The sequence below is a fragment of the Beta vulgaris genome, chromosome 5 (genome assembly GCF_026745355.1).
Source record: "Beta vulgaris subsp. vulgaris cultivar EL10 chromosome 5, EL10.2, whole genome shotgun sequence".
NCBI lineage: Eukaryota > Viridiplantae > Streptophyta > Magnoliopsida > Caryophyllales > Amaranthaceae > Beta > Beta vulgaris.
This window is the reverse complement of record NC_079206.1, coordinates 44,005,056-44,016,082: the sequence shown is the minus strand read 5'-3', so window position 1 is coordinate 44,016,082 and position 11,027 is coordinate 44,005,056. Positions and strand designations below refer to the sequence as shown.

Here is an 11,027-nt window from a genome sequence, read left to right as displayed (position 1 = left end):
TTTTATACCTTTGAAAGGTAGTTTGGTTGTTGGCTAGGTTTAACAAATAAGGAAGATTGGATTAGAGGTTGAATTAATCTTGGGTTGTTAAGTTGTGTGATTACTTATTTAATCCTAAGATAAAAATGGAAGTTGTGATTGTTTGATCATTGTATTATCTGTGTTGCTTATGAGTCATAACAAGTAATAAATGGTAAATCATGTAAAGTGAAACGTGGATAGCAATAGCTTTAGACTTGTGCACGACTGAAGTGTTGGACTATAGAGAGTTGGAGTACATGGGTAACCCATGGCTTTCCTGGGAACGGAGTGATCGCCGTTCCGCTTTTTATTTTAAAGGTTCATCAATATCGTAGGTCATGGGAATGCGGAATCGTGCCCGTATTTGATCTCCCAAAGAGAAGGCTGGTTTTTAGTCAGACAACTCGTTTCATTGTCTATTCCATTTAAAGTAATTGAATTATTGGTTAAGAAGTTTAGTTCAGTAAGACTTATCTGCAAGTTATTATATTATTATTTATTCCTGCTGTTGTGTAGTTGTATCATGTTAGGATTATTTATTTACTTATTATGTAGTACTCAGCTTTGCTGATTACATGCTTTTGTTTATGTATGTTGATCATAGCTATGCTTTATTGATTACGTGATAACTCATTTTGGTGAGCAGTGTAATACCCCGAATTTTCAGAAGTTATTTCATTATTTATTAAGGTTTAATATTATTTCCACTCAAAATTTATTTTATGATAATGCGATAAGTATGTTTATTAAAATAATGATTTCATTTAGTTTTGATTTATTTAACAAAGTTTAAAATAAATCATTTACTTATTTTATTATTCATTTTATTATTTCTAATAAATTAAACTTTTTATATTTTTTATGAGTATCCTTATACTATTTGTCCATTCAAATTGTCCATCCAAATCAGCATTACAAAGCCCAAATGTCAAGTCCTTACCCATATACCTTTTAGCCAAAAAGGAAAAAAAATAATAATAAAATAAAATAAAACAAAGCAAAACAAAAACAAAAAGGAAGCTGATATCTCCATCTCCCTCCTTCTCCTTCGTCTGGTTCAAAGGCTCAAGAACCAAGAATTGCAACACCTCCATCTCCTCCCTTCTTCTTCGTCCAATTCACACACACAGACCAAGATTTTGCAACTCAAAATCTCAACCTTTGTCAGCAAATAATTGAATTTAGGGGCATATTTTTCAAAAGCTAAACTCATCCACCATTGGATTTTCTGTCCAAATCTTCCCTATAAATACTGATTTCACTCTCATCAAATTACTCAAGCAAAACAATTCAAAAGGTTTGCTTCAATTCTCTTCTTCCAAATTTCTGAATTTTTGTTTGAAAGTTCAAAATGAAATTCAACCACCATAGACCACCGCACCACCTCCGACCACCCCCGACTACCTGAACCATGTCGCCAGAACCGCGACCACCGCCAAGCACCCACGCGACTCCCTTGCGGCCCCTACTGCGTCCCCTGCAGCCGCGCCAGCCACCACGAAAATCCCCAGCCTTCCCCTTTTTGCGGCGCCTTATCCACCACCACATCAGCCTCCTCTTTCGCGGCGCCTGCTCTGCTGCGCTCTAGCCACCGAAAAAACCCGAGCCACCTTTCTCCTTCGCCTCTCCCCTGCTTAGCTCCTCTGTTTCCTCTCTCCTCGTTCGTTTTTTTTAGGGGAACTGATTCTTTGAATCAGTAACAGTTTGTTTGGTAGAAGGAATTTGGAAGGAAAGGAAAGGAAGTGGAAGGAAATTTATTACTTTCTAATGTTTGGTTCATTAAAAAAAATTAAGTGAAAGGAAATGGGAGGAATTTGAAGGAAGACTCTTTAATAAAATATCACTTTCCTTTCCTCAAAAGCGGGGGAATTCGGAAGGAAAGAGAAAATTTATACCAAACATGAGAAATTAAGGTTTTTTTTCCTTTCTCTTCCATTCTTTTCCTTTCTCTTCCCTTCCTTTCTCTTCCCTTTACTAAAAATGAACCAAACACACTGTAAAGGAAACCCCCTCCTTCCTCCTTTTAAGAGATTCTATTCAAGTTTTATTATTTTATTTTTTTTTTTACTAAAACTCCTAATTTCCTAAATTAGCCTATTTTAATTAAGTTAGTATATTTAGATTGACTTAAATCCTTTATAACTTGATAAAAGTTTTCTAATTTTACTAAAATAAAATAACGAGTATAATAATGTTAGTTTTCTATATTTAAAATAATTATTCAAGTTGATAAAAATGAAGTTGAAGTAATTTTGTGAGTACTTAAAATGATTTCATAAATGATTTACTTTGATTTATAAACTTCTTAAAAATCATTAAGAATTTCTTTAAGTTATTTGATTTTTAAATTGTTATTTTATATACTATATAAAAGGGGTTATTTAGGAACTAACTTAGATCTCGCTAACATTTATTGTAGACTCCGATTTCGTAGACGAGGAATACCAAGAGCGCTAATACGTTCGTGAATTTAACTTTGGGCACGCTTCACGAGGTAATCTCCGATGTCCATCTAAACATAGATCCCGTTAGTGTAAAACGAATTCATTACGTGATTATTATGTGCTTTAAAAATATTTATAAGTATGGCTATATAATTATGGATTATCGACTTAATGCGGACTATGAATACGAATGACAAAATGGATAACGACTATGGATTTCGATTATGAATCATGACCTTAGACGATATACGATATGAAAAATATGTTTATTATAACGTTACTAAAATCGGTTAATGTTATTTAATAATGTTATGATTATTATTATATTATTATGACCATTATTATCACTATTATTGTTATTATTATTATTATTATTATTATGATTATTATTGTTATTATTATTACTTTATATCATTTTGATTATCATGAATATTATTATTGTTATTAACATCAAGATTTTATGAAAGTTGGAATTGGTAAAAACTTGTGATAATGAAATGATTATGAATCTGAAGTGATAAATGAACTCAGTGATGATTGTGAATATGAAATGATTTATTGAAATCACTATGAATGGATTGAGGTTTATGATTAATGAATATGTTCACACTGGATTGAACAAGATGACGTAAATTAAACAAAGTGACGTAAATGTGTACGTGATTTAAAAGATGTTAATCACGTAAATTGAAATATCGAAGGGAAATGATGAACAGGTTGCCCTGTATGAGTGGTTCATCGGCCCCTACAGGTTCTCTGGTTACTATGCTGATTATTTTGTTACCGTCTTCCTTCTATCTTGTTGTGATCCAAGTAGAAGGGGTGTGCACACTAGGGACTCTGTTATTATGGCCATTATGATTCGTAGGTGGTTACAGGGGTTTCCCCGGCCTACAAGTAGTGGTTACAGGGGTTCCCGGCCTACTATGTTGAAGTAAGTGGTTACAGGGGTTCCCCGGCTTACTGGCGTTCTCTTTCCTCTCCTTGAATAACTGGATTAATTGAATTAATGATATGATTATTCATGTATATATTGTGTATATGTGCTATGACTTCCAAAACTATTAATCTACTATTTTTCAAAGTATTTTCAACTTAAGTGTTTTACGGGATGGAGTTGGAATTACTCAGTTTTTCTGATTTTTGGGAGCTTGTCTCTCTTGTCTCTTTTCAATGTATTTGTGCAGGTGGGTGATCGATCGGGGGAACAAAAGGGAGATCATTTAGAGTTGTCATCCACTTAGCATATGATTAGCTTCCGCTGGTTGTAGTGAACGATTTACTTTGGTTGTAGTGAAGGATTTACTTTGGTTATAGTGATTAATGAATTTGGGTTTACTTTGTTTTCAACTTAGCCTTGCATTTAAATCCAAGTACATAAGTGCGGCGGTAGCACCACCCGTCGAGTCGAACCCTCGTGGATTTTCTTTTCCCCCTAAACTCGAGTTTTACTAAATGAAGAAGGGTTCGGGTCGGCGGGGGTGTTACAGAATGGTATCAGAGCGGAGTTAGATTAATTAAGGAAAGATTAAAATTGTTAAAATGTAGAAATTAAGGAAAAATAATCTAATACGTTAAACTTAAAATTTGTTTAGGAAGTCAAGATAATAAAATATTTACGAGAAATGAAATTAGGATTAAAATATGACATAAGGATCTAGTATAGGTACGAATGGGTTATGTGTGCATGTATGAAAGTACTCGTTAAAGGTACTTATTAATTGTTTATATTTTATTAGATGGTCAGGACACGTATGACCGCCAGGAAATGCACCAGAACCCTTCATCAAGGACCTTACCTTCTAAGGATGAGGGTAGGAGAGTCGATTTCAGCTTACCTCTACAGGTTACAATCAACCATGAAGTGTTATCACCTTAATGAAGGTCACGGGTATTCGGATTACCTCACGCCACCTAAGCAAGCCGATGTCCTAATTCATACTCTCCCTAACAATGGCCCTTATGCCAAAATCAAGAACGAATACTCTGACATTCTGAAAAATGGAAGGCCAAACTATGAGTGCTACACATGGAAAGGGAGGTGGTATCTCACGTTGAGTTACCTGAGAAAAGAATGCTCGATGCAGAGCCAAGTGGCTTAATGACTACGGAACCTCCGACGATGATGAACCCGACTACAGTGACAATGAAGAAATAGAAAGAAGCTCTGCCCCACCAGTTGAAAACCCTGGTGAAAATGAAAACAAAGATGAGGAAGAAGACCCGTCCGAGGATGAAGTGTAAAACCTTCAACCCTAGCTAGCCTTACCACTCGGAATCTAAACCGTAGTAGATTTATTAACGTTAGTGTTAACTTATTTGCTTTGTGATGCTAGTATTTCTTAGTTATGAAAACTAAGATAACTCTTTGTATGAAATGTGCATGAGTAATGAAATGACGAAATTTTGGTATATGACCTGAATATGCGGTATGGAAAAGTGAATGAATCGAATGAGCTTTGATTATGTATTTATGTGAAATAGCCCTTGTTTAAGGATCAATATGAAATGTGGGAACACCAATGTGAATAATGCAGGTAGCTTATGCAATACGTTTATACACGATCTAGAGTAAGGCGACAAGAAAACCAAATGGCCGAAACTCCGAAATAAGTTGCAGCGCGACTTAGGACTCTCGAGCAACTAGCTCAAAGCTTCGGCTTAGTTCATCAAAACCAGCTCAAAACAACCACCATGGAGATGATCCGCAAGCTGCAATGGCGAAAAAGATTTCCCCTTGAAACCACCAACCTTTGTTGGTAGAGAAGACCCATTACTTCTCGAAAATTGGATAAAGACTTCGAAAAGATTTTCACGGTCACGGGTACGCCTGAGGCCCAGAAGGTAGACCAAGCGACCTTTTACTTGCACGAGGACGCTGATACTTGGTGGGAAAGTGTAGGACCAATTGTTAAAGCTCAAGAGAACTTTAACTGGGAAGCGTTTAAGGTAGCAATTAAGGCTCGATTCTTCCCCGAGCACATTCGTAGGCAGAAATACAATGAATTTAGTCGGTTCAACTAGAGCTATAACATGAGTGTGCAAGAGTACGCTCAGAAAATTTATGAGTGTGCTCGCTGTTGCCCAACTGTAGTTCCAGATGAGGGAACTAAGGCTCAGAAGTTTGAAGACGGACTTAAGTTTGATCTTCAGACTCGAATGGGAGGTAGTACCTCAACTACTTTCGCAGAGGCGTATGCTAAGGCCTCAAACTTAGAGAGAATTCTACAGCGTGAGAAAGAAGTGCTAAGTAGACATAAAGAAAGGAACCTGCTAGCCAAGCAACAACCAAGGGTACATAAAAGGCCCAACAACAACATGGTGGAACAAACAATAATGGTGGACGTACAACAACCGCAACAATCAAATATTCTGGACAACAGCCCAACAAGGAAAAGATGATACAAGGAACTTGTTTAAAGAAGTGTACAAGAGCCATCCAGGATTCACTTGTCAGGGTGAAAGGATCAAATGTTTCGATGTGGAGAAGTAGGTACAAATCGTTCAACTGTCCCAAGAAGCAAGCTCAAATGGACAAGTCGAACAATGGTAACAATACACAATGGAGGTGGAAAGAAAATTCAAAACTTCAATAGCAACCGTCCCAGTGGAGGAAATGCTGCACAGAACGGAAACAGAACAACCGCTCTTTTGGAAGTGGAAATGGAAACTATGGAAAGAATGGCAATGGAGGCTACACCAATGGAAGAATCAATGTCATGAGCCGAATGGAAGCTGACACCGATGCTAACGTTGTGACTGGTACTTTTCTCGTTAACTCAAATCCTGCTTATGTACTCTTTGATTCAGGAGCGTCTCATTCTTTTATTTCTAGTACTTTTGTTAACAAGTATCCCCTCGAGTCTACCTAGTCTTGCCGAACCAATATAGCCATGCCCACAGGTGAAACTGTTTCTTGTAAACTCTTTCAAATATCCCTGTAGTCATAGCTGTACTGAATTACCGGCCGACTTATCTTTTTGACCTAAAGACTTTGACGTTATTTGGGAATGGATTGGTTAGCTAAGTATAAAGCCAAAATCGAGTGTCATAACCAGAAAATATCTCTTAGAGGACCAAAAGGAAATATGATATCTTATAAAGGCATAATCTTCCAGCCTGATGTCAAAATAATCTCTGCCCTGAACCTTCAAACCTATCTTAGAAAAGGCTACCCAGTCTACCTATGCCAAGTAAGGGATGTGAGCGTGGTAAACGAGGAGTTGACTCAAATTCCGGTAGTAAAGGAATTTTCCGGATGTATTTCCCGAAGAGTTACCTGGAATGCCACCTGTCAGAGAAGTGAACTTCAAGATCGACTTAGCCCCGGGAACAGGACCTATCTCTAAGGCTTCGTATTGAATGGCACCTGCAGAAATGCAAGAATTGAAGGTGCAGTTGGAGAAATTATTGGAAAAAGGGTACATTCGACCTAGTGTTTCGCCTTGGGGAGCCCCAGTATTGTTTGTCTAGAAGAAAGATGGATCTTTGAGATTGTGTATCGATTATAGGGAGTTGAATAATGCCACGGTGAAGAATAAATACCCGCTCCGAGAATCGAGGATTTGTTCGATCAACTTCAAGGTGCAACAGTGTTTTCAAGGATCGATTTGAGATCGGGTTATCACCAATTGCGAATTGCTGAAGAGGACATTCCGAAAACACCTTTCGTACGAGATATGGCCATTATGAGTTCACAATTATGCCTTTTGGACTCACTAATGCGCCACAGCTTTCATTGACCTCATGAACAGAATTTTCCACCCACTATACTTGGATAAGTTCGTGATAGTATTCATCGATGATATATTGGTGTACTTGAAGGACAAAGAATATCACGAGGATCAATTGAGGAAAGTATTGGAGATTCTTCGAGAAAAGAAATTGTATGCCAAGTTCTCAAAGTGTGAATTTTGGTTGGAAAAAGTATCATTTTTGGGTCATGTGATATCAAAAGAAGGTGTTTCCGTAGACCCATAGAAGATTCAAGCAGTGAACGATTGGCCTCAACCTAAGAACGTCACCGATGTAAGGAGTTTCTTGGGTTTAGCTGGATATTCCCGAAGATTCGTGAAAGATTTCTCGAGAATGGCCCAACCTCTCACTAACCTAATGAAGAAACAACAAAATTTCATTGGGATGATAAGTGTGAGGAAGCATTTCAAGAGTTGAAGAAAAGACTAACAACAAACCCCGGTATTGACATTGCCCTCTGGAGTAGAAGGATTTGAAGTTGATAGTGATGCCTCGAAGAAAGGATTTTGGTGTGTTTTGATGCAACATGGCAAAGTAGTGGCCTATGCGTCGAGACAACTCAAACCGCATGAGAAAAATCACCCAACTCATGAGGAGTTAGGAGCAATCGTGTTTGCACTGAAAATTGGAGACATTACTTTATGGAGTGCAGTGTAAAGTCTATACAGATCACAAGAGTTTGAAGTATCTGTATACGCAAAAGGAGTTGATGAATATAAGACAAAGAAGCTGGCTAGAGCTTGTAAACGATTATGATTTGAAGATAGTGTATCAAGAAGGAAAAGCGAACAAAGTAGCTGACGCGTTGAGTAGAACGAGTCTCATTCGGTAAACGTTTTGATTTTGGCAAATGCTCTGTGTGAGGAGATCAAGAGATTGAATTTGGAAATAGTAGAACCCGATTATGTGAAAGCTCAATTGAATGCTCTTACTGTTAGACCGAACATATTAGAGGAGATTTAGGAGAAACAAGCTGCAAATAAGTGGTTGAGTAAGTTAAGAGAGATGAAAGAAAGTGGTCAAGCACCAGAGTTCGAGATCGATGACAATGGCATTGCAAAGTATAAACGAGATTGTGGTCCACAAGACGAGGAACTCAAGACGAGAATCCTAAGGGAAACTCATAGTTCGCCGTATTCTATACATCTAGGAGGAGATAAGCTTTATAAGGATTTGAAGAAGCACTTTTGGTGGCCTAGAATGAAGTAAGAAGTAGCCGACTTCGTGGCAAAATGTTTAACCTACCAGAAGGTGAAAATACAACATATGAAGCCTGGAGGAAAATTGCAACCGTTGGAAGTGCCAGGATGGAAATGGGAATCTATCTCTATGGATTTCATCATGGGATTAAAGAATACGAGTCTGGAAAGAATGCAATATGGGTATAGTGGATCGTTTGACAAGACAACAAGATTCGTAGCAATGAAGGATACTTGGTCGTTAAAATAATTGGCTGATGCTTATTTTAATGAGGTAGTTAGGCTACATGGTGTTTTGAAGGACATCGTTTCGTATAGGGACTCGAGATTCTTATCTAAGTTCTGGAAACAGCTCAGAGCCGTGGGTACACTATTGAAATTCAGCACAGCTTTCCACCAGCAACAGATGGTCAAACAGAAAGAATCATTCAGACCTTAGAAGATATGTTGAGAGCATGTGTGATGGATTTCGGAGGATATTGGGATGATCATTTGATGTACATTAAGTTTTCATACAACAACAGTTATCACTCGAGCATAAGAATGGCACCTTATAAGGCGTTGTATGGACGGAAATGTAGGAGTCCTATATGTTGGAACGATGTGAACGAATCGTTGAATCTAGGACCGGAAATGATAGAAGAGACTACTAACAAGGTGAAGTTGATTCAAGAGCGTATGAAAGCAGCTCAAGATCGATAAAAATCGTATGCAGATCAAAGGAGACGAGATTTGGAATTTGTGTTGGAGAGAAAGTGTTGCTGAAAGTTTCACCAACCAAGGGAGTAATGAGGTTCGGTAGGAAAGGAAACTAAGTCCTCGTTATATTGGACCTATGAGGTATTGGAAAGATTTGGGCAAGTGGCTTATAGGTTAGCCTTACCTACAGAATTAGCCAAGGTTCATAATGTTTTTCATGTGTCTCAACTTCGTAAATACATCTCTGACCCCTCCCATGTTATTCAACCAGAAACCATTGAACTAGATGAGATCCTTACTTATGAAGAACGTCCTGTTAGAATCCTTGATTCCAAAACGAGGAACACTCGAAACAAGGAAATAAAGTTCGTCAAAGTTCTATGGTCTAATCATCAAACCGAGGAAGCAACGTGGGAAACAGAAGACGACATGAGAAAGCGTAATTTTGAACTCTTTTCTGAGGTACGATTATCGAGTTTCGGGGACGAAACTCCTTAAGGGGGACCAAATATAATACTAACAAAGCACAAAACTAATGTTTCGTTAACATTTAATATCTAACTTTAAAGTTCGATGACGAACTTTGTTTTTAAGGAGGAGTAGAAATTTAAACTAATTATTATTATTATTATTATTATTACTATTATTATTATTATTATTATTATTATTATGATTATTATTGTTATTATTATTACTTAATATCATTATAATTATCATGAATATTATTATCGTTATTAACATTTAGATTTTATGAAAGTTGGAATTGGTAAGAACTTGTGATAATGAAATTAAATGATTATGGATCTGAAGTGATAAATGAACTCAAGTGATGATTGTGAATATAAAATGATTTATTGAAATCACTATGAATGGATTGAGGTTATGATGAATGAATATGTTCACACTGGATTGAACAAGATGACGTAAATTGAACAAAATGACGTAAATGTGTACGTGATTTATGTGTTGACGTGAATTAAAAGATGTTAATCACGTAAAAGTGAAATATCGGAGGGAAATGATGAACAGGTTGCCATGTATGAGTGGTTCAGCGGCCCCTACAGGTTCTCTAGCTACTATGCTGATTATTCTGTTACTGTCTTCCTTCTATCTTTTTGTGATCCAAGTAGAAGGGGTGTGCACACTAGGGACTCTGTTATTATGGCCATTATGATATCTGTAGGTGGTTACAAGGGTTCGCTCCGGCCTATAAGTAGGTGGTTATAGGGGTTCACCCCGGCCTACTATGTTGAAGTAAGTGGTTACAAGGGATTGACCCCGACTTACTCGCGTTCTCTTTCCTCTCCTTCAATAACTGGATTAATTGAATTAATGATATGATTATTCAGTGTATATATATGTTTATATGTATTATGACTTCCAAAACTATTAATCTACTATTTTTCAAAGTATTTTGAACTTAAGTGTTTTACGGGATGGAGTTGGAATTACTCAGTTTTTCTGATTTCTGGGAGCTTGTCTCTCTTATCTCTTTTCAATGTATTTGTGCAGGCGGGTGATCGATCGGGGAAACAAAGGGAGATCATTTAGAGTTGTCATCCACTTAGCATGTGATTAGCTTCCGCTGGAACTCTGAAACACTTAATTAATTAGTGATGTTAATGAACGATTTACTTTGGTTGTAGTGATTAATGAATTTGGGTTTACTTTGTTTTCAACTTAGCCTTGCATTTATTTCCAAGTAGATAAGTGTGGCGGTAGTGCCACCCGTCGAGTCGAACCCTCGTGGATTTTCTTTTCTCTCCAAACCCGAGTTTTACTAAATGAAGAAGGGTTCGGGTCGGCGGGAGTGTTACAAGCAGTCTCTAGGGATCAATAGTGCATTATCATCTACAGGTTTGAAGATGATGCATCATCGGGTTCGAGATTGGAGAGCTTTTGTAGTTTA

At 37.3% G+C, this 11,027-nt stretch overlaps 1 long non-coding RNA gene across 1 annotated transcript; it reads left to right on the top strand.

The window, feature by feature from the left end:
- Positions 1-990: 990 nt before the first annotated feature.
- LOC125497475 (uncharacterized) lies at positions 991-10,797 on the top strand. The gene is made up of 3 exons (XR_007274262.1): positions 991-1,318; positions 2,441-2,515; positions 10,631-10,797. It is a non-coding gene; the product is annotated as an uncharacterized LOC125497475 (long non-coding RNA).
- The last annotated feature ends 230 nt before the right edge of the window (positions 10,798-11,027 follow it).